Source organism: Erinaceus europaeus, chromosome 10 (genome assembly GCF_950295315.1).
Source record: "Erinaceus europaeus chromosome 10, mEriEur2.1, whole genome shotgun sequence".
Taxonomy (NCBI): Eukaryota; Metazoa; Chordata; class Mammalia; order Eulipotyphla; family Erinaceidae; genus Erinaceus; species Erinaceus europaeus.
Window position 1 is genome coordinate 12,825,965 of NC_080171.1, and position 25,439 is coordinate 12,851,403.

The 25,439-nt window shown below is 43.4% G+C and overlaps 1 long non-coding RNA gene across 1 annotated transcript; it reads right to left on the bottom strand.

The window, feature by feature from the left end:
- Positions 1 to 2,054: 2,054 nt before the first annotated feature.
- Positions 2,055 to 22,444, bottom strand: LOC132540828 (uncharacterized). Its single transcript, XR_009551951.1, has 3 exons — positions 21,904 to 22,444; positions 20,750 to 20,823; positions 2,055 to 2,578 (listed from the first exon to the last, which is right to left on the bottom strand). It is a non-coding gene; the product is annotated as an uncharacterized LOC132540828 (long non-coding RNA).
- Positions 22,445 to 25,439: the final 2,995 nt, after the last annotated feature.

Here is a 25,439-nt window from a genome sequence, read left to right on the forward strand (position 1 = left end):
AGAGACAGAGAGACACCTGCAGCCCTGCTTCACCGCTCGTGAAGTTTTCCCCCTGCAGGTAGGGACCAGGGGGCTTGAACCTGGGACAGCACTGTAACACGTGCACTCAACCAGGTGAGCCACTGCCTGGTCCCTAATTTCTTTCTTCTTTCCCTTTTCCTATCTTTCTCTCTCTCTCTCTCTCTCTCTCTCTCTCTCTCCCTCTCTCTTTCTTTTTTTAACCAGAGCCCTACTCAGCTCTGGCTGATGGTGATACTGGGTGTTGAACCTGGGACCTCAGAGCCTCAGGCATGAAAGCCATGCACAGCCATTGTGCCATCTCCCCAGTCATAGGCTCCCATTTCTTCTCAGCTGCCTTTGTCCTGTTCTCCCTTATGATGTTCCTGGAGCAACAGAAAGAGATCTATTGGGTGGTCTGGGTGCTGGAGGAGACAGTAGATGTCTTTGCACAAGTCTGCTCCTTCCCAGGGCTGCCCCAATAGAAGCTTATCTGAGGGAGCCAGGCGGTAGCGCAGCAGGTTAAGCGCAGATGGCGCAAAGCACAAGGACTGGCATAAGGATCCCAGTTCGAGCCCCTGGCTCCTCACTTGCAGGGAGGGGTCACTTCACAAGTGGTGAAGCTGGTCTGCAGGTGTCTGTCTCTCCCCTTCTCTGACATCCCCTCCTCTCTCCATTTCTCTCTGTCCTATCCAGCAATGACTACATCAATAACAAAAACAATAATAACTACAACAAGGGCAACAAAAGGAAATAAATAAATTTAAAAAAAAAAAAAAAAAAAAGCTTGTCTGAATGTTCTTCCTTTCTTGCTGGCTCAGAAGACCCAGGGTCATGTCTGCTGGGCCAAACCCCCATCTTCATCCTATGCCCCAAGGCCTCCCTCACCAGCACACTCTTCCCTTCCTGTCAGCCCCGTGTCTGTCTCCTCCCTGCTGGCTTTTGCACACAGATTGCAACCGAGCTACAGTCAAGAGAGCCCAGGCACGGAGTCAGGAGACTGGCAAGCACATCAGTCTGTCAGTGGCCAAATGTCTGACTCCAGAAGAGAACCTTCTCCTGGCTGAGCCTTGGCCTCCTTACCTGGCATCCAAGCCTACAAACATGATTAAAGTTTCTCCCCCTGCTTGTTGCCACTTCTCCATCTGGATCTGCTTCCTGCCTGATGATGACTTACTGGACTCATTCGACAGATGGGCTGGGCGCAGGGCACACTTCTGGGGAAAGCTCCCCCCAGTCGTCTGATGAAGGAATTTACAACCTTGTGTGCAGATAACTGCAGAATAGTGTCCTGAGAACCACCAGGCCAGTAATCAGAGGCACTGGGGCAACATTGAGACAGCTGATTCAGAATTGGGATCTTACAAAGGCTGCCCAGAAAACACCCAGCTGAGAGTTTGGGGAAATAGTCTGAGCTGGTAGAGCACCAGATTTGCATGCCTAGTTCAAACTCCAGCATCTACTGGAGTGGTGCTCTCACACACACACACACACACACACACACACACACACACACACAAATAAAACTATCTCATATGAAATAAAAGGAAACATTTTTCAAATCCCTGTATTGGGTGTAGGAGGGTAATTATGTACAAAATAGTTTCAGAGCTAGGTGGTGGTGCACTCGGTTAAGCATTCATAGTACAAAGCACAAGGACCTGAACAAGGTTTCCGGTTCAAGTCCCTCCTCTTCACATTCAGGAGGGGAAGCTTCACAAGCAGTGAAGCAGGTCTGCAGGTGTCTATCTTTGTCTCTCTATCTCCCCCTCCTCTCTTAAGATCTCTCTGTCCTATCCAATAATATGGAAAAAATGGACTCCAGGAGCAGTGGATTCATAGTGCTGACACTGGGGCACAGTATTAACCCTAGAGGCAATATTATAACAGTAATGAAAAGAAGACAGTTGTTATTATATATGTACAATTTCTTATCTCCCTGTGATAGATCTACACTCCACACCCACTACCCAACTGACAACCTCCTGAAACATAGTTCACTCACTTTTCTTTTTTTAAATTTATTGATAAAATGGAAATATCAGCAAGACCATAGGATAAGAGGGGTACAATTCCCACCACCAGAGTTACATATCCCATCCCCTCCACTGGAAGCTTTCCTATTCATTATCCTTCTGGGAGTATGAAGCCAGGATCACTATGGGGTATAGAAGGTGGAAGATCTGGCTTCTATAACTGCTTCTCCACTGAGCATGGGTATTGGCAGGTCTGTCCATACTCCCAGCCTGTCTCTCTTTTTCCCTAGTGGAGTGAGGCTCTGAGGTGATGGGGCTCCAGGACATATGGTTGGGGTCGTCTGCCCAGGGAAGTCAGGTTGGCATCATGGTAGCATCTGGAACTTGGTGACAGAGTAATGAAGCTGGAGGGTTGACATTCCATACCTGACTTGTCTGGACACAATCCGAAGTGAAGCATGCTGAGGTGCTGCTAGTTGCATTGGTTAGGTTGAGATTAGCAGATGCAGTATCAATTGGTATGAATCGAGAGACAGGCAGGAAAGTGGACCCCCCACCAGGGGCTCCAGGTCAAGTCCCTTTTCTATCCTTCCCCACCCATCCACCTGCAGGAACAGACCACACTTAATTTAAGTTTGACTGTGTTTTTCCTTTCTTTGTTTCTTAAGTCCCACTTGTGAGTGAGGTTCACTGGTATTTATCCTTTTCCTTCTAGCTTATCTCACTTAACACTATTCCTTCTAGTTCAATTAAAGATGTAGCCAAGGAGAATTGAGCTACACACACACACACACACACACACACACACACACACACACACACACACACACACACCAAATCACAACAACAAAAATAAATCTTTAAAGACCACAGAGCTTGATGGGGCAAACAGTTAAATGTATTTGTATATTTTCTTCAAATTTGGCAGGTACTCTCTGCCCTAATCCAACTTTCTAGCCCTATCCTCACCTCTGACAGCATCTTCCCAGACAATACTTTTAGTCTATCTCCACATTAGCTATCAGGCTCAGGCAAATATTGCTAGTCATAGACCCCCTGAAGAATACCTAAAATAGACTTCTTAGCTTTCTTTCACCCTTAGGTTCCTATTATCTGCTCTATTTCTACCTTTTGGTTCCTGTTTATTAATGATTTTATCTTGCTTTATATCTTACTGTCTTTCAGCCACCAAGTTGCAGCTATAAGGATAATATTATGATTCCATGCTGACTTTCCTAAGCAGATGACCCCACCAATGTGTTCCAGAGCTTTACCCTCCCAGGGAAATATTGAAACAAGCTGGGAGTATGGATCAACCTGCTAACACCCATGTCCAGTGCAGAAGGAAGGACACTCAGAGGTCGTAATAGGTGCAGATATGCCTTAGAAAGGAAGAAAAGCCAGGACCACAGAAAAAATGGGCAAGGATATACAAATATAGAGAAATAAAAGTCAACTATTATCTGTGATGTTGGGAGAACTACTGATGTTTCCAGTGGAGGGAATGGGATACAGAACTCTGGTGGTGTAGACAGTGTAGCACTATATCCCTGTCATCACATAGTTTTGTAAATCAATATTGTCACTAATAAAATTTAAAAATAATACAATGAGACCTCCTGAAAAAAAATGACCAGAGAGACATCTCATTGGGGAAAGTGCCTAGTTTATTGTCATGAGCACGGTCCAGTTCCAACCCTAATACAACATGGCGATTGCTATTACCCCAGAGCTGAGATGTCTTTCTCTCTCTGAATAAACAAATGACCCAGAGCAAAGAAATCAAGCATACATGAAGCCCCATTTCCATAAGATTATATAAATAAGTGAATGAATGAATGAATAAGAAAATCACTAAGTGAGCTCCAGGAATTAGTGTTGAGGAAAAGCAGAGAAACAACACAACAGCTCTGAATTCAAACTACCACTTTGCCATTGACAAGTAGTAACATTGGGAATGTTATTTCACCTCTCTTAATGTGCTTTCCCAACTATAGAAGGAAAGATTAGAGGGATGGGTGGTGGCACAGCCGGTTAAGCACACATAATTACCAAGAGCAAGGACCCAGATTTGAGCCCCAGCTCCCCATCTGCAGGGAGTCCACTTCACAAGTGGTGAAGCAGGTCTGCAGGTGTCTTTTTCTCCCTCCTCTCTATCTTCCCATCTTCTCTCAATTTCTCTCTGTTCTAGCTAGCAAAATTTAGAAAAAATAGGAAAAATGGCTGCCAGGAGCAGTGGGACACCAAGCCCCAAAAGTAATTCTGGTGGCAGTCATAATAATAACAACAATAAATTTAAAGAAAGATCAGTAGTTCCAGGATTATTACTTCTGGATATTATATATTCAGAAGTAATATTATATTACTACATAATATAATGTTATATATAAGTCTTGGCTCTTATGTTCTTAGGGTATCTTTAAGAAACTCATCATTTCAGGGGCCATGCAGTAGTGCACCAGGTTAAACACACACAGTATGAAGCACAAGGGCTCACTCAAGGATCCTGGTTCAAGCCCCCAACTCCCTACCTGCAGCAGGGGGTGGTCTCACAAGTGGTGAAGCAGGTCTGCAGGTGTCCATCTTTCTTTCCTCCTCTCTATGTTCCCCTTCTCTCTCAAGTTTTCTCTATCCTATCCAATAAAAATTTTAAAAATGGCCACCAGGAACAGTGAATTCATAGTGCCGGCACTGAGCCCCAGCAATAACACTGGGGAAGAAGGGAAGAAAGAAAGAACTAAGGAAAGAAAGAAAGAAAGGAAGGAAGGAAGAAAGAGAGGAAGTAACTCATTATTTCCTCTTCCACCCACACCACATTCATATTTCACAGCACTTTCTTGTTGCTAGTCTAGAAAGTATGGTCTTACTCAACAAAATGCTGCTTAATAACCTCTGGATCAGAGAGGCACTCAAGCAAGAAATCCAAATGTCCCTGGAAACAAATGAAAATGAAGACACAAGCTATCAAAATATTTGGGACACAGCTAAAGTAGTACTGAGAGGGAAACTCTTAGCCATACAAGCAAACATTAGAGAACAAAAAAAAGCTCAAATAAATGATCTTATGAGCTTAAGGACTTAGAAGAGGAACAAAGGAAGCCTAAAGCAACCAGAAGATGGAAATCACTAAAATTAGAGCAGAAATAAACAACATCGAAAATAAGAGAAGCATACAAAAGATCAATGAAGCCAAATGTTGGTTCTTTGAAAAATTAAACAAGATTGACAAACCTCTAGCCAGACTCATTAAAAAAAAGTGGGGATAAGACACATATAAATAGAGTTGTAAATGATAGAGGAGATATCACGACTGGCACCACAGAAATCCAGAAAATCATGCAAAATTTTTACAAAGAACTATATGCCACCAAGCTAGAGAATCTGGAAGATATGGGAGAACTCCTAGAAGCATATGACCTTCCAAAACTGAACCAAGAAGAAACAAAACCCAAATTGACCAATCATAGACAAAGAAATAAAAACAGTTATTAAGAATCTTTCCAACAAAAAAAGTCTTGGACCAGATGACTTTACAAATGAATTCTACAAAGCCTTCAGGAAACAACTAATACCTATACTTCTAAAGCTCATGCACAAGATCAAAGAAACAGGAACACTCCCTTCCACCTTCTATGAAGCCAACATCACCCTGATACCAAAAGAAGATAGAGACACAACAAAAAAGGAAAACTACAGGCCAATATCTTTGATGAACATAGATGCCAAAATATTGAACAAGATCCTAGCCAATGGTGTTGGGAAATTGTGCAAATGTGTTTGAACATTGGCAGGGCACACAAACCACTTTATTTCCATGCAAGTATTATTTACATACACCACCACCTTTCCCCTCAGGGTATTGCTAATCCTTCCAGCTTTCTACCTTCCCAGAATGCCTTTTTCTTTTCTTCACCCTCTGTGCTAGCCAATTCCGTCCCAACTTGCTGCTACTGGAATTCTCCTATAAAAGTCACTTCTGTTTCCACACTCCTTCCCTCTCTTTCCTCTCTTTCTCTTCCGCATCCTGACCTGGAGAAGACCTGGAGAAGTGCTGGCGTGCATAGCGAGAGGCAGCCATTTTGCTAGCTCCACGTGGCCTAAACCTGCTGTGCTCACTCCTGACTCTGGAGAGTCCAAATGAATAAAGATTTGCATTCCCGCTCTGCCACGAGTTCCTTATCTCTCTCTCCCTGGCAAAGCTAGCCCGGCAAACCAGATACAACAGTATATCAAAAAGATAGTTTATCACGACCAAGTGGGATTTATCCCAGGAATGCAAGGCTGGTTCAATATACATAAGTCAATCAATGTCATTCACCACATAAATAAAAGAAAAACCAAAAACCATATGATTATCTCAATAGATGCAGAGAAACCCTTTGACAAAAATCCAACACCCATTCATGCTCAAAACACTACAAAAAATGGGAATAGATAGGAAATTCCTCAAGATAGTGGAGTCCATATATAGCAAACCTATAGCCAACATCATACTCAACAGATAGAAGCTGAAAGCATTCCCCCTCAAATCAGGGACTAAACATGGCTGCCCATTACCACCATTACTCTTCAACATAGTATTGGAAGTTCTCTCCATAGCAATCAAGCAAGAGAAAGGAATCAAAAGAATACAGATTGGAAGGGAAGAAGTCAAGTTCTCACTATTTGCAGATGATATGATAGTATACATCAAAAAACCTAAAGAATCCAGCAGAAAGCTACTGGAAGTTATTTGGCAATATAGCTAGGTGTCAGGCTACAAAATCAATGTACAAAAATCAGTGGAATTTTTTTATGCAAACACTAAATCCAAAGAAGAGGACATCCAGAATTCACTACCATTCACAGTCGTAACAAAATCAATAAAATACCTAGGAATAAACCTGACCAAAGAAGTGAAAGACTTATATACTGAAAACTATGAGTCACTATTGAAAGAAATAGAAGATGATACTAAGAAATGGAAAGACATCCCATGCTCATAGATTGGAAGAATAAGTATCATCAAAATGAATATTCTCCCCAGAGCCATATACAAATTTAATGCAATACCATCAAAGTTCCACCAAGCTTCTTTAAGAGAATAGAACAAAAATTACTATCATTTATCTGGAACCAGGAAACATCTAGAATCGCCAAAACAATCTTGAGGAAAAGAAACAAAAATGGAGAAATCACACTGCCAAATCTCAAACTATATTATAAGGCCATCATAATCAGAACAGCCTGGTACTGGAACAAAAATATGTACACAGACCAGTGGAACAGAATTGAAAGCCCAGAACTAAATCCCCACACCTATGGACATCTAAGTTTTGATAAGGGGGCCCAAAGTATTAAATGGAGGAAGGAGGCTCTCTTCAATAAATGGTGCTGGGAAAATTGGGTAGAAACATGCAGAACAATGAAACTGAACCACCTTATCTCACCAGAAACAAAAGTAAACTCCAAACAGATGAAGCACCTGGATGTTAGACTAGAAACTATGAAATACTTAGAGGAAAACATTCGTGAAACGCTTTCCCACCTAAACCTCAGTGACATCTTTGATGATACAAACCCAATTGCAAGGAAGACTAAAATAAAAACAAATCAATGGGACTACATCAAATTGAAAAGCTTCTGCACAGCCAAAAAAACAATCACACAAACCAAGAGACCCCTCACAGAATGGGAGAAGATCTTCATATGCCATATATCAAACATGATACTAATAACCAAAATATACAAAGACCTCAGCAAACTTACAACCAAAAAGCAAATGACCCCATCAAAAAATGGGCAGAGGATATGAACATTCACTACAGAGGAGATCCAAAAGGCTAACAAACACATGAAAAATTGTTCCAGGTCACTGACTGTCAGAGAAATGCAAATAAAGACAACACTGAGATATGACCTCACCCCTGTGAGAATGGCATATATCAAAAAGGACAGCAGCAACAAATGCTGGAGAGGCTGTGGGGACAGCCTTCTGCACTGCTGGTGGGAATGTAAATTGATCCAATCTCTGTGGAGAGCAGTCTAGAGAACTCTCACAAGGCTAGACAAGGACCTGCCATATGACCCAGTAATTTCTCTCCTAGGGATATACCTGAAGGACTCCATAACACCCAACAAAAAGATATGTGCACACCTATGTTCATAGCAGCACAATTCATAATATCTAAAACTTGGAAGCAACCCAGGTGCCCAACAACAGATGAGTGGCTGAGAAAGCTGTGGTATATATACACAATGGAATACTATGCAGCTATTAAGAACAATGAAACCACATTTTCTGACCCATCTTGGATGGAGCTAGAAGGAATAATGTTAATTGAGCTAAGTCAGAAAGGCAAAGACAAGTATGGGATGATCCCACTTATAAACAGAAGTTGAGAAAGAACAGAAGGGAAACTCAAAGCAGGATTTGACTGAGTTTGGAGTAGGGCACCAAAGTTAAAATCTCTGGATAGAGGGTGAGGGTGGATGTTCAGCTTCATTGAGGTTGGGGTTGGGATGGGAACAGTCTTTTGGTGGTGGGAATGGTGTTTATGTACACTACTATTAACTTGAAGTCATATAAATCACTAGTTAATTAGTATGAGAGGGGAAAAATTGATTGAATGTCTCAAACTTTTGAATGCACAGACCATAGGCTGAGTCTTTGAAATGTTGTCTCTCCTAAAAGCTTAGACCAGGGAGAACAGAAGCAACCAGTGGCATTACTCTGTAAGACATAGCTACATAAAAATAATGTCAAAGGACATAAATTATGGTGATCCTGTGTATGGTACAACAAATCCTAACAATGGTATTTTCAAAGTTAACCCAATTGCCAAATAATTTGATTATAGCAATAACTATCTAGTCTTCTTAAACCCTAAGACAGCAGGAACCTTCCGCTTCCTATAGAGTCTATATTTTTCCCCCAGTCCTGGATCCTCTAGGGTGGGGCTCACTTTCTGGATGCTCCTCTCAGTTCCTACCAAATGATATTGCATCTGCTGATCCCAACCTAATCCACACAACGAGTACCACATCAGCATGCTTCACTTCAGACTGTGTCCAGAGATGTCAGGCATGGAATGTCAACCCTTCAGCCTCATTACTCAGGTGAGACTTTTCCTTTAAGAGGATTCTCTAATTCCATTTTGGGTGGTCCACTTCCTAATGAAGTCCCAAATCCTAGATATAGATCAGGTCCCATGAGATAGGGATGTTCACATGTATCCATAAATTAGGGTAAAATAAATACCTGAAAGTGAAAGTGCATAATATTCTGCAGTGAGTCAACATATGCAGCAATCAAGTAGAAAGACTTAAAAAGACACCATAAAATTCATAATGAAATAGTGTCTACTTAGACTTAGATACCCTCCTCACCTACTTCCTACTACACTTCCCTCTCTCACTCCAAAGCTAACCTTACCAATGTAAGGACTACAAAAGCTGAATAAGGGCAAGAGACTGTCATATTTTTAATGATGACTCTTTAATTACTATCAGGCAACCCCATCATCTGGGGCCCTAGTTGGGGAGTCCTGAGATTCCCAAACAGACATGATGGGCCTAGACCTCGAATAAATCCCTCTCTCCATTGTTACTGGTCATCTCTATCAGGAACAACACAATAGACCCCTTTGTGGGCCCCCATAGGACCTTGCCATCAACATGGATCAACAATGGTAGAGAATGTTCCATCCTCTGAAGGGAGACTGGACAACATATTCTATCTTCCACCTGAGGAAGATGGGTCCTGATATTGGGGCAGTTTGGAACATTCCTACTCGTGACCACAGAATGTGAGCTCAGATCTACAGGGATGCAGAGGTCACATAGGCTCCTAAGCTCAATATGGGCTCAAGATCAGATCAAATCATTGGGGTTTATAGTCAACAATATTTATACGCCTTTCCCATATTTGAGAGCTATTCTCTTCTTTGATCCTGTGTTGGTATGCATGAGACCCCTTCTGTTTCATTTGGTTTAAATCCCCCCTGCTTAACACTATTCTATTTACATAACCACTGTTAACAAGTTCCACCCTCCCTCCAGGGCACTGTGGTTCAGTGATAGGATTCTCGCCTGCTCTGCCCCTTCTTTGTCACACTCTGATTTTCACCAGTCACTTTTCTTTCCACCCTCTCTATGTCACATCCTGTTTCCACCCTACTTGACAAGTATATATAAAGACAGCATTGTGAGTTTTAGAGTACTGTACCTTGAGTTTAGCTTAGCTCGTCTTAGATTGTGCTGCGTCCTGCATGAATAAAGAGATACTGCCTACAACCCAGCCATGAGTTCCTGGTCGTCTGTTACCTGCCCGTGAAGCCAGCCCGGCGAAAACAACATAGCCCATCGAAAACAACAATCCTGCTCTCTGGTCCTTTTTTCCAGCCATGACATCATCTCCCCAGCCAATAAATTAGATCCACCTGCATATCAGATGGCAAGCTCAGGAAAAGAAAAAAAAAAAAAAAACTAGTATAGTCACGGGCTCTTTGGAATATAACTCAAATAGGCTTAATAACTATCTACAAAATGGAGAGCCCCAAATCTTCATCTGTAATATTCTAGCCTTTAGGTTCATGATTAGTCAACAATTTGTTTGGCTTTATATGTTAACTCTTCTTTCATCCAGCAGGTTCCAGATGCTATAATGATGCCAACCAGACTTCCCTGGGCAGGTGACCCCACCAGTATGTCCTGGATCCCCACTTCCCCAGAGCCCTGCCCCACTAGGGAAAGAGAGAGGCAGGCTGAGAGTATGGATTGACCTTTTAACGCCCATGTTCAGTGGGGAAGCAATTACAGAAGCCAAACCTTCCACCTTCTGCACCCCATAATGACCCTGGGTCCATACTCCCAGAGGGATAAAGAATAGGAAAGCTATCAGGAGAGGGGATGGAATAAGGAGTTCTGGTGGTGGGAATTGTGTGGAGTTGTACCCCTCTTATCCTATGGTTTTTGTCAGTGTTTCCTTTTTGTAAATAAAAATTTAAAAAGAAGAAGAAGAAAGTATGGTCTTTTAGACCAGGTGGCACAGCAGACAGCTGGTGGAGCTGGGCAGACCTCTGACTCAAGAGGATACCAGCAAACTCTCTCTCCCAGGAAGCTGCAATACGCAGATGTCAATAGGCACACACTAATCAGACACCTGGTGAGAAGACATTTCTAACCATGCCCTGGACTGGCACAGCGGCTCACTGTGACCAAGTAGCCAATGCAAGATGGGTGAATGAGAAGTTGGGGAGAGAGCAAGCACTGTCCCTCTCCCCTATCCTATGTCACAGGCTACCTTACAGGGCTCAGAAGGCCAATCTCCTCTCTTCTATAAAGCTGGGGCTGAAGTACCCATTTACTCTGTGTAGCACTTAGCCCTTTCCCTGCCACCTTGACAGTGCCCAGGCAACCTGGCCTCCAACACTGTTGGCCTTGAATGTAGATGGAGCAGGACTCAGGAAAAGGAGTACATGCTGATGAGTGCTGACAGATCTAAGTGGCAGGAAGGACGTTTTAAGAAACGCTTCACTTGTAACTGGAAAGGCTTTTGAACAGCAAGCAGAAGGGATCTGGCATTTTCTGTGACTGAGAGTTACCAAGAAGCAGATGTGGCCTCTTACAATGAAAAAGTTTTTTGTCTCAGTGTCCACAGGCAGAGCCACTACACCAGCCCAGCCCGGCAGTCTGTCCATACTCCCAAAGGGCTAAAGAATAGGAAAGCTATCAAGGGATATGAGTTCTGGTGGTGGGAATTGTGTGGAGTTGTACCCCTCTTATCCTATGGTTTTGTCAGTCTTTCCTTTTTATAAATAAAAGAAAAAGAGAGAGAGAGAATGATAACAGAGAAACTACTGGAAAAAAAAGAAAAACGTTTTGTCATAACTGCTCATAGATAGCATAGTTGGGCTTCATTTTTTCCCTATTTTTTTATTAGATAGGATAGAGAGAAATTGAGAGAGGATGAGAAGATAGAGAGAGGGAGATAGAGAATGACATTACAGACCTGTTTCACTGCTCATGAAACATCCCCACACTACAGGGGGGGGGGGAACAGGGGCTTGAACCCAGGTCCTTGTACTTGGTAATATGTGTGCTTAACCAAGTGCACCACTCTCTTGCCCCTCATAGCGGGGTGGGTAGCAGGGTCTAAGCAGAGGCGGGGAGCCACTCTGTTGTATGCTTTACATTGGGTTGTTCTAGTTCTCCCCCACCAAGAAAATTGGATCAGTCCTGCTAGTTTCGTGGGCCCGCTTGGCCCCGCCCCTAGGAACCCCGAGAGAGTGCCAGAGTTCCAGAGTTCGAGAGTTGGAGAGTTGCAGAGTTAGAGAGTGCTGGCGCTGCTGCGGGGGAAAGAGGCAGCAGAGTTCTGTTTGGTGATTAGTTTGGTTTAGTTTATGAATCGTTGTTCCTGAATAAAGAAATACAGCTTCCCTGCCCAGCCGTATGTCTCTGGTTGTCTCTGTTACCCGCCCGTGAAGCTAGCCCGGCCAGCTAGAGCCGCCGAATTTTAACAACAAATGGCACCCAACTCAGCAGCTACTCTAGCACTGACTGCCCTGCATGTAAGGCTGGACTAGATAACACCGAACTCCTTTCAGCTGGGAGGCTCTAGTGTCATGTTTTATTTATTCGAAAACAAGTCAAAGTTCTTGTGAGTAACAAGGCCTCTTGGAAACCTTGGTCACGTTGTCAAAAATAATTACCAAAAAACAACCGTGGACTGCTATGATTTGTCATTTCAGCTTTAATTATACATTTTTATTGATGTTGGGAAATGTTTTAAGAAAAACTCTTTTTTTTCTAAAAAAATGTTAAGGACTTGCCTATCAGCTTCAAAAGATGAAAATGACTAACAACAAAAATCATGTAGTCTGAGTGTTCATCTACAAGAAATGCAAGAAGAGAGTTCTGGCAGAATGCCTGACATGACTCTATCCTCTCTATCTCTATCTATCTCTATCTATCTCTGTCTCGGTCTCTCTTTTTACGGCCTGCATGAAGTCCCCAAGAGGACAAACTCAAGACAAGACCAAGCCAGACTGCACAATCCAGTGGGACATTGTGATTTGTACATTGTCAGCAGACTAAGGAGGAGGGATTAATTACATTCCCAAATTGCATAGCACGTTGAAATTCCCTCTGCCCTGTAATGAATGATGTCTCTCTGGCTCCCTCCCAGTGTCCTCCTTCACTCTCCACAGAAGCCCACTTTCTGAGTAAGCCGGGCAAGTCTCAGGAGAGATAGGGTGATGACTGTTGGCCTAGTCTTGGTGGGGATCCATCCTGCTCTGGTCTTTGCCTTGACACTTTTGGTATTTCCTCAGCTTCATTCTTTTTTTTTTAACCTTTCTTTTTATTATTGATTTAATATTGATCATACAAGAAGGGTATAATTCCTCAACTTTCCCACTACCAGAGTTCCATGTCCCCACTTCCTCCATTGGAAATTGCAGTAGTTCTCCCAGATCCAAGATATGGGTTGACTCTTACTTCTATAACTATCTGTTGATATATATACATATATATTCTTTTTTTTTTTCTTGCCAATTTTTCCTACTGGTCCTGATTTCTCTTCCTTCCTTCTTTTTTTTTTTTTCTCATTTCTTTATTGGGGGATTAGTGGCTTACAGTCAACAGTAAAATACAATGGGTTGTCCATGTGTAGCATTTCTCGGAATTCCACATTTCCATTCAAACCTCACTAGATCCTCCTCTGCCATCATGTTCTTTTTTTTTTTTATTCCCTTTTGTTGCCCTTGTTGTTTTATTGTTGTAGTTATTATTGTTGTTGTCATTGTTGGATAGGACAGAGAGAAATGGAGAGAGGAGGAGAGAAAGACAGACACCTGCAGACCTGCTTCACCGCCTGTGAAGCGACTCCCCTGCAGGTGGGGAGCCGGGCTTCGAACCGGGATCCTTATGCCGGTCCTTGTGCTTTGCTCCACCTGCGCTTAACCTGCTGCGCTACAGCCCGACTCCCTGCCATCATGTTCTAGGACCTGAACCCTCCCCCATTCCAGAGTCTTTTTTTAAATTTCTTTATTGGGGGGATTAATGTTCTACGGTCAACAGTGAAATACAATGGTTTGTACATGCATAACATTTCCTAGTTTTCCACATAACAATACAACCCCACTGGGCCCTGCTCTGCCATCTTCTTCCAGGGCCTGAACCATCTCCCGACCCCACCCCCCCAGAGTCTTTTACTTTGGTCCACAAGTGGTAATGAGTTTTGACAACACAAATACCAATCAAGATAAAGAACATTTCCATTATCTCAGAATGTTCCCTCCCAGAAGCCCAAAACGAACCAAGTTTAGAAAATAAAAATAACTGTGGATGTATCATGAATCCCACCTTATTTGAGTCTAGAGCAGATTCTTTTCAGAAGTGGGAAGAAATGCAAACAACTTTCAGAGAAGCAGAGATGCCTGCACTTGTCAGTCTGGCATGACAATGTAACTTTAGCTGGACAGGGAGCTAACATAATGATTCTGCAAAAGACTTCCATGCCTGAGGCTCTGAGGTCCCAGGTTCAATACTGGCACCACCATAAATCAGAGCTGAACAGTTAAGGGGAAAAAAAATGTTACTTTTCCAAAAGTTTCACGGTGTGTTGTAGCATACAACTGTGGAGAGTGATCTTCACACGCACGGTGATGTCTTTTTTCATTGTTTGTCATCCCAAGGGCATAGTAGAAAGGCAAAATTCTGGGACGGGAAGATAGTGTAATGGCGATGTAAAGAGATTCTCATCTCTGAGGTTCTAAAGTCCCAGGTTCAATCCCCCACACGACCATAAACCAGAAATGAACAGTGCTCTGGTAAGGAAGAAAGAGAGGAAGGAAGAAAGAAAGGAAGGAAGAAAGAGGGAAAGAGGGAGGATGACAAAAAGAGAGGAAGAAGAAGGAAGACAAAATTACTTAGTGCATGGGCCCCTTGGAATATACCTATAATAGACCTACTAGCCTTTTCCAAAATGGAGACCCCAAATCTCATCTGTTATAGTCTCACCTCGAGATTCCTGATTATTAAACAAGTTGTTCTGCTTTATAGCTTAATGCTTTTTCAGCCACCAGGTTCCAGATGCTACCACAATGACAGCCTGACTTCACTGGACAGACAACTTCACCAATGTACCCTGGACCTCCAACTCTCCAGAGCCTCTCCTGCTGGGTAAAGATAGAAACAGGCTGGGGGTGTGGATTGACCTGTCAATGCCCACATCCGGTGGGGAAGCAATTACAGAATCCAGACCTTTCACCATCTACACCCCATAATGATCTTGGGTCCATGCTCCCAGAGGGAGAAATAATAGGGAAGCTTCCAATGGAGTGGATGGGATATGGAGTTATGGTGGTGGGAATTTTGTGGGATTGTAGCCATCTTAACCTACATTCTTGTCCATCATTATTTAATCCACTTTAAAAAAAAAAAATCACTTAATGCACTGGGAAACTTCAAGTGCAAAGGCATTTAGCCAACTGGGAGTTAGACGTGTGACCAGAAAACACAAGTGAGGTTTCATTTATAGCATCAAAGGCATCAAGTCCTTGAGAACCCTCCGTTCCCTCCTCCATGAAATGGGCACAGTCATTAATGCCTGATGGCTCCACTCACTCAGGAGATGCTGAGGAAAGACCAAAGGAGCCATTTTGCATGGAAAAGCCATGTCAAGAGCCCCACTGTGATACAAAGGGTTATCATTACTAATAATAAACAAGAAGAATGTGTGACAATGGCCAGAATTTCCTGTTGAGACAACAACTTCATAAAAGGTAGGATGTTTGTCAAACCCACAATGAGAGTTATGCACTGCTATTGTTTCCACTGTCTCCCGGGAATCTAGGGTTTGCTGGCAATAAAGAATGAGTCAGCTGTGCTAAAGATTCTCATTCTCTTCAGCATCACTTCAGTAATGTGTGTCCAAGATTTTTCCTACCCATTCTGCTATGACTGATGAAAATTGGGTATTACTCAATTGAATTCTTTCTTTAGAAGAAACTATCCACATGGTAATCTAATAATTCAGGTCTGTGGATGCTCCACGCAGCCCTGGAGCACAATGCCAAGGCACCAGAGAACATCTCTTTCCTCAAAGACTTCAGAAGCTTCTTTTACTTAGAGGAAAATGAGAACCCGAGACCAAACTGCTCTACCAGAACACCTTACTTCCCTTTTTATCATCTCAGAGCCAGAGGCTTTCATGTAGATACCAGTTGGCACTTGTCAATTTATCAAAACAGAAGTGTGGGCAAAGTGGTCTGGGAGATACAATGCCCTGGAAAAAAAAGTAACAGAGGCTCTTTCTTCTCGCAACAGTGTTGCCCACTGATTTTAATGACATTTGGATTGTTGTCATTCCGCGTCTTCCTCCAGTAGTCAACCGTCCGTCCTGCCACACAGAGCCTGGGTATTCTGACCCCAGGTGATAGTCTAAAACCAGAAATTGGCTCTCTCTCTCTCTCCCAAACTTTTACAGAAATGATCAAAGTCACAGGGAAAGTGCTGTCACCAAGAATCCAGAAAGGATCCCCTCTTTAACTAGAAGCTGACAGCACTTTTATGAATGTTGATCTTCACATCAATCATCTGTCTTGTTAGAATGCAGACTTCAATTCTAAAAGTCTGGGATAGGGCCCAGGAATTTGGATTTCTTTTCTTCTATTTTTTTAATTGTATTTACTTAGTCATGAGAAAGATAGGAGAGATATAGAGAGAAAGAACCAGACATCACTCGGGTACAAGTACTGTTGGGGATTGAACTCAGGACCTCATGCTTGAGAGTCCAATGCTTTATGCACCAAACTACCTCCAGACCACAAAATTTGCATTTCTATCATACTGTCAGGTGATGTTAAATAACAGGTCCCTAGACTTTTTTTTTAAATTGTCAAAAGGGTTAATCACTGGGGCTCAGTGGTTACATGATGAATCCAACAGTTGTTATGACCACTTCTCTCTCTCTCTCTCTCTCTCTCTCTCTCTCTCTCTCTCTCTCTCTATCTCTCCCCTTTCTCTCTCTCTCTTTTCTTTTATTATGATAGAGACAGAGAAACATAGGGCAAGAAAGTAGGAAAGAGAATGAGAGAGGAAGAGAAACATCTATAGCCTATTCCAACAACTGTGAAGCTTCTCTCCTGCAGGTAGGGACTGAGGGCTCAAATCCAGGTTCTTACACATGGTTCTGTGTGTGTTCGACCAGGAGCAACATTACCCAGCTACCCCTCCTCCCCCCACCACCAGACTGTCTTTTGAAGAGCAAAAGTCGGAAGACAATTTTGGAACAATTCTTTAAGATCAGAAAGGAAATAATTAAAGAGATAAGATTTAAAAAAGAGTTGAGGAGAGTGCCAAGAGCTGGAATGGAGGTTCAGGTCCTATCTGAAGAGGATAGAGGAAGTGGAGGGGAAATCTGAAGTTGTGTCTGTGTTTAGACCAAAGAAAGATTCACTCCTATAATTCATCATATCTGTATGACAAAGTAGAGACAATATTACTGTGACTGTGAGAAAATTCAGTATTTCATTATTATCCACATCATAATCCCTGTGGAAAGAGAAGAAAGTTTTTTTCCCCAGATTTTATTTATTTATTTATTTATTAATGAGAAATATAGGAGAGAGTGAAAGAACCAGACATCTTTCTGGTACATGTGTTGCTGGGGATTGAACTCAGGACCTCATGCCTAAGAGTCCAACGCTTTATCCAGTGCACCACCACCCCGGCCATGAGGTAAGAATTTTCTTAAAGTGATAAAAGTGCTCTTGTAAAATCAAACACAACAGCATGTGTACTGGTGAAGCCAACAGGCACTACCAGTCACACCAGTAAACCAAAAGGATGTCCATTCTTCATCAGTGTTATTAATGATACTTTGCAAATCCTGCTGACAAAAAAATAACTAGGTTGTAATATACTCAAGAACGTGTTTACTCAAGGCTAGGAATCATGAATCAGGTGCTTTATCAAGAGGTAGCTCCAAGGTGTCTACCAATTTGTGTCAAGGTATAGAGAAATTTTTATATATTTTTAATTTATTTATAAAATGGAAATGTTGACAAGAGCATAGTTAAGAGGGGTACAATTCCATATTGCCGGGAGCCAAGGCCTTAGCTAAGTCTCTGGTAAACGGACATTCCAACCATTGGAACTGAGATGACCATCTAGCTGTTTGGAAAGTTGCTCACCCACCTCCCTCCCCCACTACCTTAGCAGAACTTCCTCCTTGTTTGTGCTTATACTGTGGCTGCAAAATAAAATTTTCAGAGCTTGCTCTGTCTTGCTCTCGTTCTTCATGTCTCTTGTCCCCTCCATTCTCTCGCCCACTACCCTAGGTTTCCATCGATAACCCCGCAGGCCGGGGCACCTGGCACCCAACATAGGACCTTTTTGGGTCTGGGGTCCAAGAGAATGTCACTCCCCAATGGTCGACCACGGAGCATAGGACCGCCATTTCAGAGAAGGAGTGAGTGAAGGTTCGCATAGGATCGCCGCTTTAGCCCAGAGTGAGTGAAGATCTGCGTGGTGATCACCGCAGATTCTCCCGTCTGTGAGATTGATCCATTTTAAGGTAAGAAAGAGCGACGCAATTATGGGACAAGCATTGAATAAGCGTGATTTATTTCTTAGGGGCCTCAAAGAGTCCCTCAAGACACGAGGAGTAAGGGTTAAGAAAAAGGATCTCAAGAAGTTTGTGTGTGTGTGTGTGTGAGTGATGTTTGTCCGTGGTTCCCCTTAGAAGGGACTACTGATGAAAAAAGATGGGCCAGAGTAGGAAACTGTTTAAGAGATAACCTTCTGTTTGTGAGTCTGTCTCTATTCCCATGCCTGATTCAGGAGACCCTGCCCCTGAGGCCACCGCAATCAAAACGGTGCCTACTAAGTCTCCTCCTGTTAAGATTTACCCCTCTTTGACAACCTTAAGACCCCCCCCCCCACCAAAGATGGGCCTGATGATAGTCTGTCTCCTGAAGAGGCCTTATCCCTTGATGAAGAGATGGCCAAATATCATAATCCTGACCTGCCACCCCTATGCTCTTCTTTGTCCAGATCGCCTCCCTATGCCACCACCCCTCCGTTTTGTGCTCCGGTCCTCGACTTGGCCAATATTACTGACTATACCACCAAGGCTAAAACTCAACTAGCACAAAAAACAGCTTCCCTTAGAAAATTAATAGAAGAAAAACGAGAGCATTTACAATTAGTTAAAGAACTGTGGGCTCTTGATTTGTTTGGAAAGTTGCTCACCCACCTCCCTCCCCCACTACCTTAGCAGAACTTCCTCTTTGTTTGTGCTTATACTGTGGCTGCAAAATAAAATTTTCAGAGCTTGCTCTGTCTTGCTCTCGTTCTTCGTGTCTCTTGTCCCCTCCATTCTCTCGCCCCCTACCCTAGGTTTCCGTCGATAACCCCGCAGGCCGGGGCACCATATAATTCCCTCTACTGGAGTTCTATATCCCACCCCCTCCATTGGAAGCTTTCTTATTATTTTATTTTATTTTTTAATACTTATTTATTTATTCCCTTGTTTTATTGTTGTAGTTATTATTGTTGCTGTTGATGTCATCGTTGTTGGATAGGACAGAGAGAAATGGAGAGAGGAGGGGAAGACAGAGAGGGGGAGAGAAAGAGAGACACCTGCAGACCTGCTTCACCACCTGTGAAGCGACTCCCCTGCAGGTGGGGAGCTGGGGGCTAGAACCTGGATCCTTACTCCGGTCCTTGAGCTTGGTGCCACCTGCACTTAACCCGCTGCACTACCACCCGACTCCCACTTTCTTATTCTTTAACCCTCTGGGAGTATGAACCCAGGGTCATTGCGGGATGCAGAAGGTGGAAGGTCTGGCTTCTGTAATTGCTTCCCCACTGAACGTGGACACTGACAGGTCAATCCATGCTTCCAGACTGTCTTTTTCTTTCCCTAGTGGGGCAGGAGTCTGGAGAGGCAGGACTCCAGGACCCATTGATGGGGTCATCTGCCCAGGGAAGTCAGGCTGGTATCATGGTAGCATTTGGAACCTGGTGGCTGAAAGAAGAGTTAACATATAAAGCCAAACAAATTGTTGACTAATCATGAACCTAAAGGCAAGAATATTGCAGATGAAGATTTGGGGGTCTCATTTTGGAAAAAGCTAGTAGGTCTATTTTAGGTATATTCCAAGGGGCCCATGACTTTACCAGTTTTTGCCTGAGCCTGACATCTAATATTACTGACCACTCTTGCCTGGATTGACTTGTGTCTAAGTAAGGTAATTAAAGGGTTCACAGTTGTGGAAATTGACAGTTGTTTCAACAGTATTTTAATCCCTGATTTGGAGTTCAGTGGCTTAAAAGCCTCTTTTGTTCTTTTTCTTCCCTGTAAGCTATGGGAGCCTGAGGGCTTTTAAACTATAAGTAGGCTTCTTAGTTTAATCACTGACTCCTGACCAAGAGATAAAGTAGGGTGGGGCAGAGATAATCCAGTGGTTATGCAAGGAGACTCTCACAGTCCCACCACTAGGCCACCAAGGTATAGATCTTCTCCTGAGTTTCCTCGTTAGTTCTCTGTGCCCTGGTGTCAACACGGGGCCTCCCCCTGCTGCTCCAGCCTCTGAGGGCAGTAGCAATGGAGACTCTCAGTTGCATTTGGTGAGTCTCAGGGGAGTCCTCTCCTCCATTTAGCTGTCCCCTTGTTGTTGAAACAGACTGGAGGTGGTGTCTCAACTGGTAAACTGCCGGACTGTTACCAGCCACTTAATCTCTCCCTAGGCTCCTCTCTGTCCACGGGCCACATGTGTTGCACTCACCAGTGACTTGGTAGGTTCCTGAAGTCATTCTAGTCCTGTCTTGTTGCGGTCCCAGGTGGTCTCCTTTGGTATTCCTAGTTGACCGGGAGAGGAGAGAAAGACAGCTGCTGCTGCTCTATAGCCCCGCCTCTGGAAGTTTCCCTCAGCTTTATTTTTGTGAGTGGAGGAAGAAGACTCAAAGGTAGAGTGCATGCACCTGCATCGCAGGCATGAAGCCATGGGTTCAATTCCCAGTACTGACCACATAAGGGAGAAAACTATGGGACTGTGTGGTAGTTCAACCAGTAGAAGGCATGTTATCAAATGCAAGGTCCTGGTTCAAGTCCTCACCCTCCACTGACATGGGCCAAGTTTCACAAGTGGTACAGCAGTACTGCAGGTTTCTCTTCTCTCTGCCTCACTCTGTCTCTTTTTCTGTATGTAGATGTATATATATAATCACTGTCAATGGTGGGGTCATGCAGGCACTGAGACCTAGCAATAATCCTGCTGACAAAAATTTATTTATTTATTGTTATTTATTTATTTGTTTTACCAGAGCACTGATCACCTCTGGTTTATGATGATACTGGGGATAGAACCTGGGACTTTGGACCCTCAGGCATAAGATTCTCTTTGCATAACCATTATGCTATCTACCCCAGCCCCTGGTGGCAAAAATTAAAACAAACAAAAAAAACCCCACCTTTTTTTAAACAAGGAATAGAACATCATAAGTGACAGAGTAATGTTCTCTCTCTCTCTCATACACACACACACATTTTTAAAACTATTTTTGTTTATTATTGGATACAGATGGAAATTGAGAGGGGAGGAGAAGATAGAGAAGAAGAGAGACACCTGAAACTCCACCACGTGTGAAGCTTTCCCCCTGTAGGTAGGGATCAGGGGCTTGAACCAGGGTCCTTGCTCTCTGTAATGTGTGTGCTTAACCGTGCATCATCACCTGCCCCCCCCCACATACATTTAAAAAGTGTATGTTACATTTACCAGCAACAGTGGATTCAGCTCTTCTCAGTTGACCCTGTCATTGCAAATATTGCCAACTTGATAACATACTAAGTAAAAGGAACTACCTTCGAGGATCATTAAGACCGTAAGGAGGCCTAAACAAATATTCAGACCTAAGCAAGATTCAGCTCAGGGAACTTTACCTCCTGATGGCCTGGGTGGGCTAGCCTGGGACATGTCTCCTCATTTTAGGATTCAGGATCCAGACAGGGTCTCTCCACTTGAAACAGCCAACCCATGCACCCACTGGGAGGTTTAATCCAGCACACAGCCCCCAGCAACTCCTGCTTTTAATTTACAAATCACAGTAAGCATATTCTGAATCTCCTGGGGGTAGATTTGGCCATCTGTGCTTTTCAGAGCACTTCTGAGCTTTTGGTTCCAAAACTATGGCCTTGAAACATCTGGTATTCTCCCCTCCACCAAAAAAAAAAAAAAAAAAAAAAAAAAGAAGATAAAACCATTTATACTACTTCCCAACAATCTCAACAACTCCCTGTCAAGGGGCCTTTTGTCAATGTAATATTATGTGAATTACAGACAGGGCTTATCAGAGACAGAAGGGAATTTAAAGATGAATCAGTGTAAACAACCCCACTTTCACCTCCCACAATTATATTTAGTGGGTGAGATCCAGAAAGAAGGGAACATTCCAAATAACCCAACAAATAAGCAAAAATTAAATTTCTTGCCCCCAGTCCAAAGCACAATGTGGTCGTACATCCAATTATTTCTGTTGCAATATTGGCCTGAGCAGCTTCACTTCCAAGTAGACAGCCTCCCACACAGTGAAAAGCAAATGAAATAGCACGTGACCAACATCAGCACAACGGCCTTAACCCTTTCAGAACACTCCTGACAAGGTTACACTTTGAAAGCCAGGCTTAGGACAGAGCCCTCAGGCAGATACTAGGGACACTGCACACATTAAATGAGCACAGTCTTCTTCTCGACTACAAAGGTATGACTAGGAAGGACGCAGCTATCCGCAGGGCAAATTTTTATAGACTCATAAAATAGTTGGGCAGAAAGAAGGTGTCTGTCTCTCTCCTCATCTCCCCTGTTGAGAAAGCACAGTTTGCTTTTGTACATTTACAACAGTTGCTCCTATGATGTCAGACGTTGATACATTCATTATTTATTCACGCAGCCAATAAATACCCCTATATGTTGACAATGCTGGACTCTTGGACATGGATCATTCATAAACCCATGTTCAACACGTCCCCATTCTCCTAGGAGATGCCTCTATAGAACCAGTCCTGGGAAGAAGGGCAGGGAAGAAACGGAAGGGAAGGGAAGAGTCAGAGTTTACACCAAGCACCATGGAGACACAGACCAGTCAGGTTTCTGGAACTATGAGGGAGACACAGACCAATCAGGTTTCTGGAACTATGAGGGAGACACAGACCAGTCAGGTTTCTGGTACTGTCAGGGAGACACAGACCAATCAGGTTTCTGGTACTATCAGGGAGACACAGACCAATCAGGTTTCTGGAACTATGAGGGCCAGGGGAGCCTTCACAAGTGTTGCTGACCTGTTGGCTACACCCAGAAGAATCTTCAGGTGGAAGAGAAGAGGGGAAAGCTTTTCTGAAACATGTGAACAAGGAGACAAAACCTGAAACTACAAAGTGTGTCTAGGACAAAAAGGGGGAAGATCAAGGTTTCTAAAACATGATGCCTAGAGCTTTCTTTCTTTCTTTTTTTTTGGCCTCCAGGGTTATTGCCGGGACTTGGTGCCTGCACCACAAATCCACTGCTCCTGGAGGCCATTTTATTCCCTTTTGTTACCCTGGTCGTTTTACCATTGTTGTGGTTATTATTATCGTTGTTATTGATGTCGTTGTTGTTGGATAGGACAGAGAGAAATGGACAGAGGAGGGGAAGACAGAGAGGAGGAGAGAAAGATAGACACCTGCAGACCTGCTTCACCACCTGTGAAGCGACTCCCCTGCAGGTGGGGAGCCGGGGGCTCGAACTGGGATCCTTACACCGTCCTTGCGCTTTGTGCCACATGCGTTTAACCCGCTGCACTACTGCCTGACCCCCGCCTAGAGCTTTCTTTTTTTAAATATTTATTTATTCCCTTTTGTTGCCCTTGTTGTTTTATTGTTGTAGTTATTATTGTTGTTGCTATTGATGTTGTCGTTGTTGGATAGGACAGAAAGAAATGGAGAGAGGAGGGGAAGACAGAGAAGGGGTGAGAAAGACAGACACCTGCAGACCTGCTTCACCACCTGAGAAGTGACTCCCCTGCAAGTGGGGAGCCCGCACTAGAACGGGGATCCTTCCATGGGTCCTTGTGCTTTGCACCACTTGCGCTAAACCCGCTGCGCTACCACTCAACTCCCTCAAGCTTTCTTATGTGGGTCTATTCCTGTGGCATTTCCATCACTAAAACAGGGGTTTCAGTCCAGGCACTGTGCCTTACCCCACACACCCTTTTGAATCACTCACACCTGGCACAGTGCTTATACCCTAGGCAGAAATCAGTCCCCCCCCCCCCCATTGACTGAGCAAGTGTTAAGCGTTGAGGCCGTCTTTGAGGCAGACATCATAAAAAGTGCCTCATAAGCATCAAATACTATAAAGTTCACAGAAAATCTTATTAATTTGATGCTACTATTATTGTGCCCTTTCAGTAGAGGAGATGACAAGTTTAAGAGATGTGAAATACTAGTCCAGGACCGCACAGCCAGTGAAAGGTCTATCTTCAAACCCAGACTGATGAACTTACTTCCTGCTTAACGTCTGCTTCCCCACTACCTAGGGTAGGCTCTGTGTATAGTCCCTAGTGTTTTCATTCTTAAATGCTGTGGTGAAGAGGGTGGAGGTATGACAGGAGAGAGAGAGAGAGAGAGAGAGAGAGAGAGAGAGAGGAGAGAGAGATGTCATATTGTAGAGGACTTTAACTAGTAGAGCGGGTTCTCTGGACTCCATCTTAGAGATGATGGAAGGTTTGTCAGAAGCCAATGCATGTTGCAGGATATATGTCCCAGTGTGCCTTCAACATTTAGCAGAGAAATAAGCCTGACTGTGGACTGAGAAGCCAGACTTTTCAAGAAGAAACCCAAAGTGTCTTTGCTCTGTGTCCAGGCAGGAAAAGCCAGATATTTGAGTACTCGTGAAGAGGGCAGAATTCTTAATGGGTTAAGGCTTTCTCTCTGTGATAGTCTCAAACATCTGGCTCTTTTTCTGTGTCCTAAATTTATAATTAGATATCCACTTCCTCCTAATCAAGATAAGCCCAGAGCCCAGAGTCCAGGCAATTGTACTAGGTCATGTAATTGCCTTCCTCTTGGAAAGCATGAGCCAGCTGTAGGGAAATGCCCCGAGCAAGGCAAAGAATCAGGGGTCAACGCCTTGTGGCATCCTGATGCATTTCACAGACCCCTGCAGCCACAGGAGAAATCACTTCTTGTCAAAGGAGTTACAGGGGAAAAAAAAATTAAGTGGATCCAGTATTTTAAGATTTTTCTAGATCATGAAAAAATAGACACTATGAACATGAAAACAACACAGAGAAATCCACATGGATAAGATTTAATTCTCATTGTCATCTAAATAAAACCAGGCAAATTCAATCAGGGAGCTGTGTCTCTTACCCACCATAAAATGATTTGTTATGAAATGTTAAGGGGAAAAACACTAACACACATTTTTGCTTCTTTTCCTG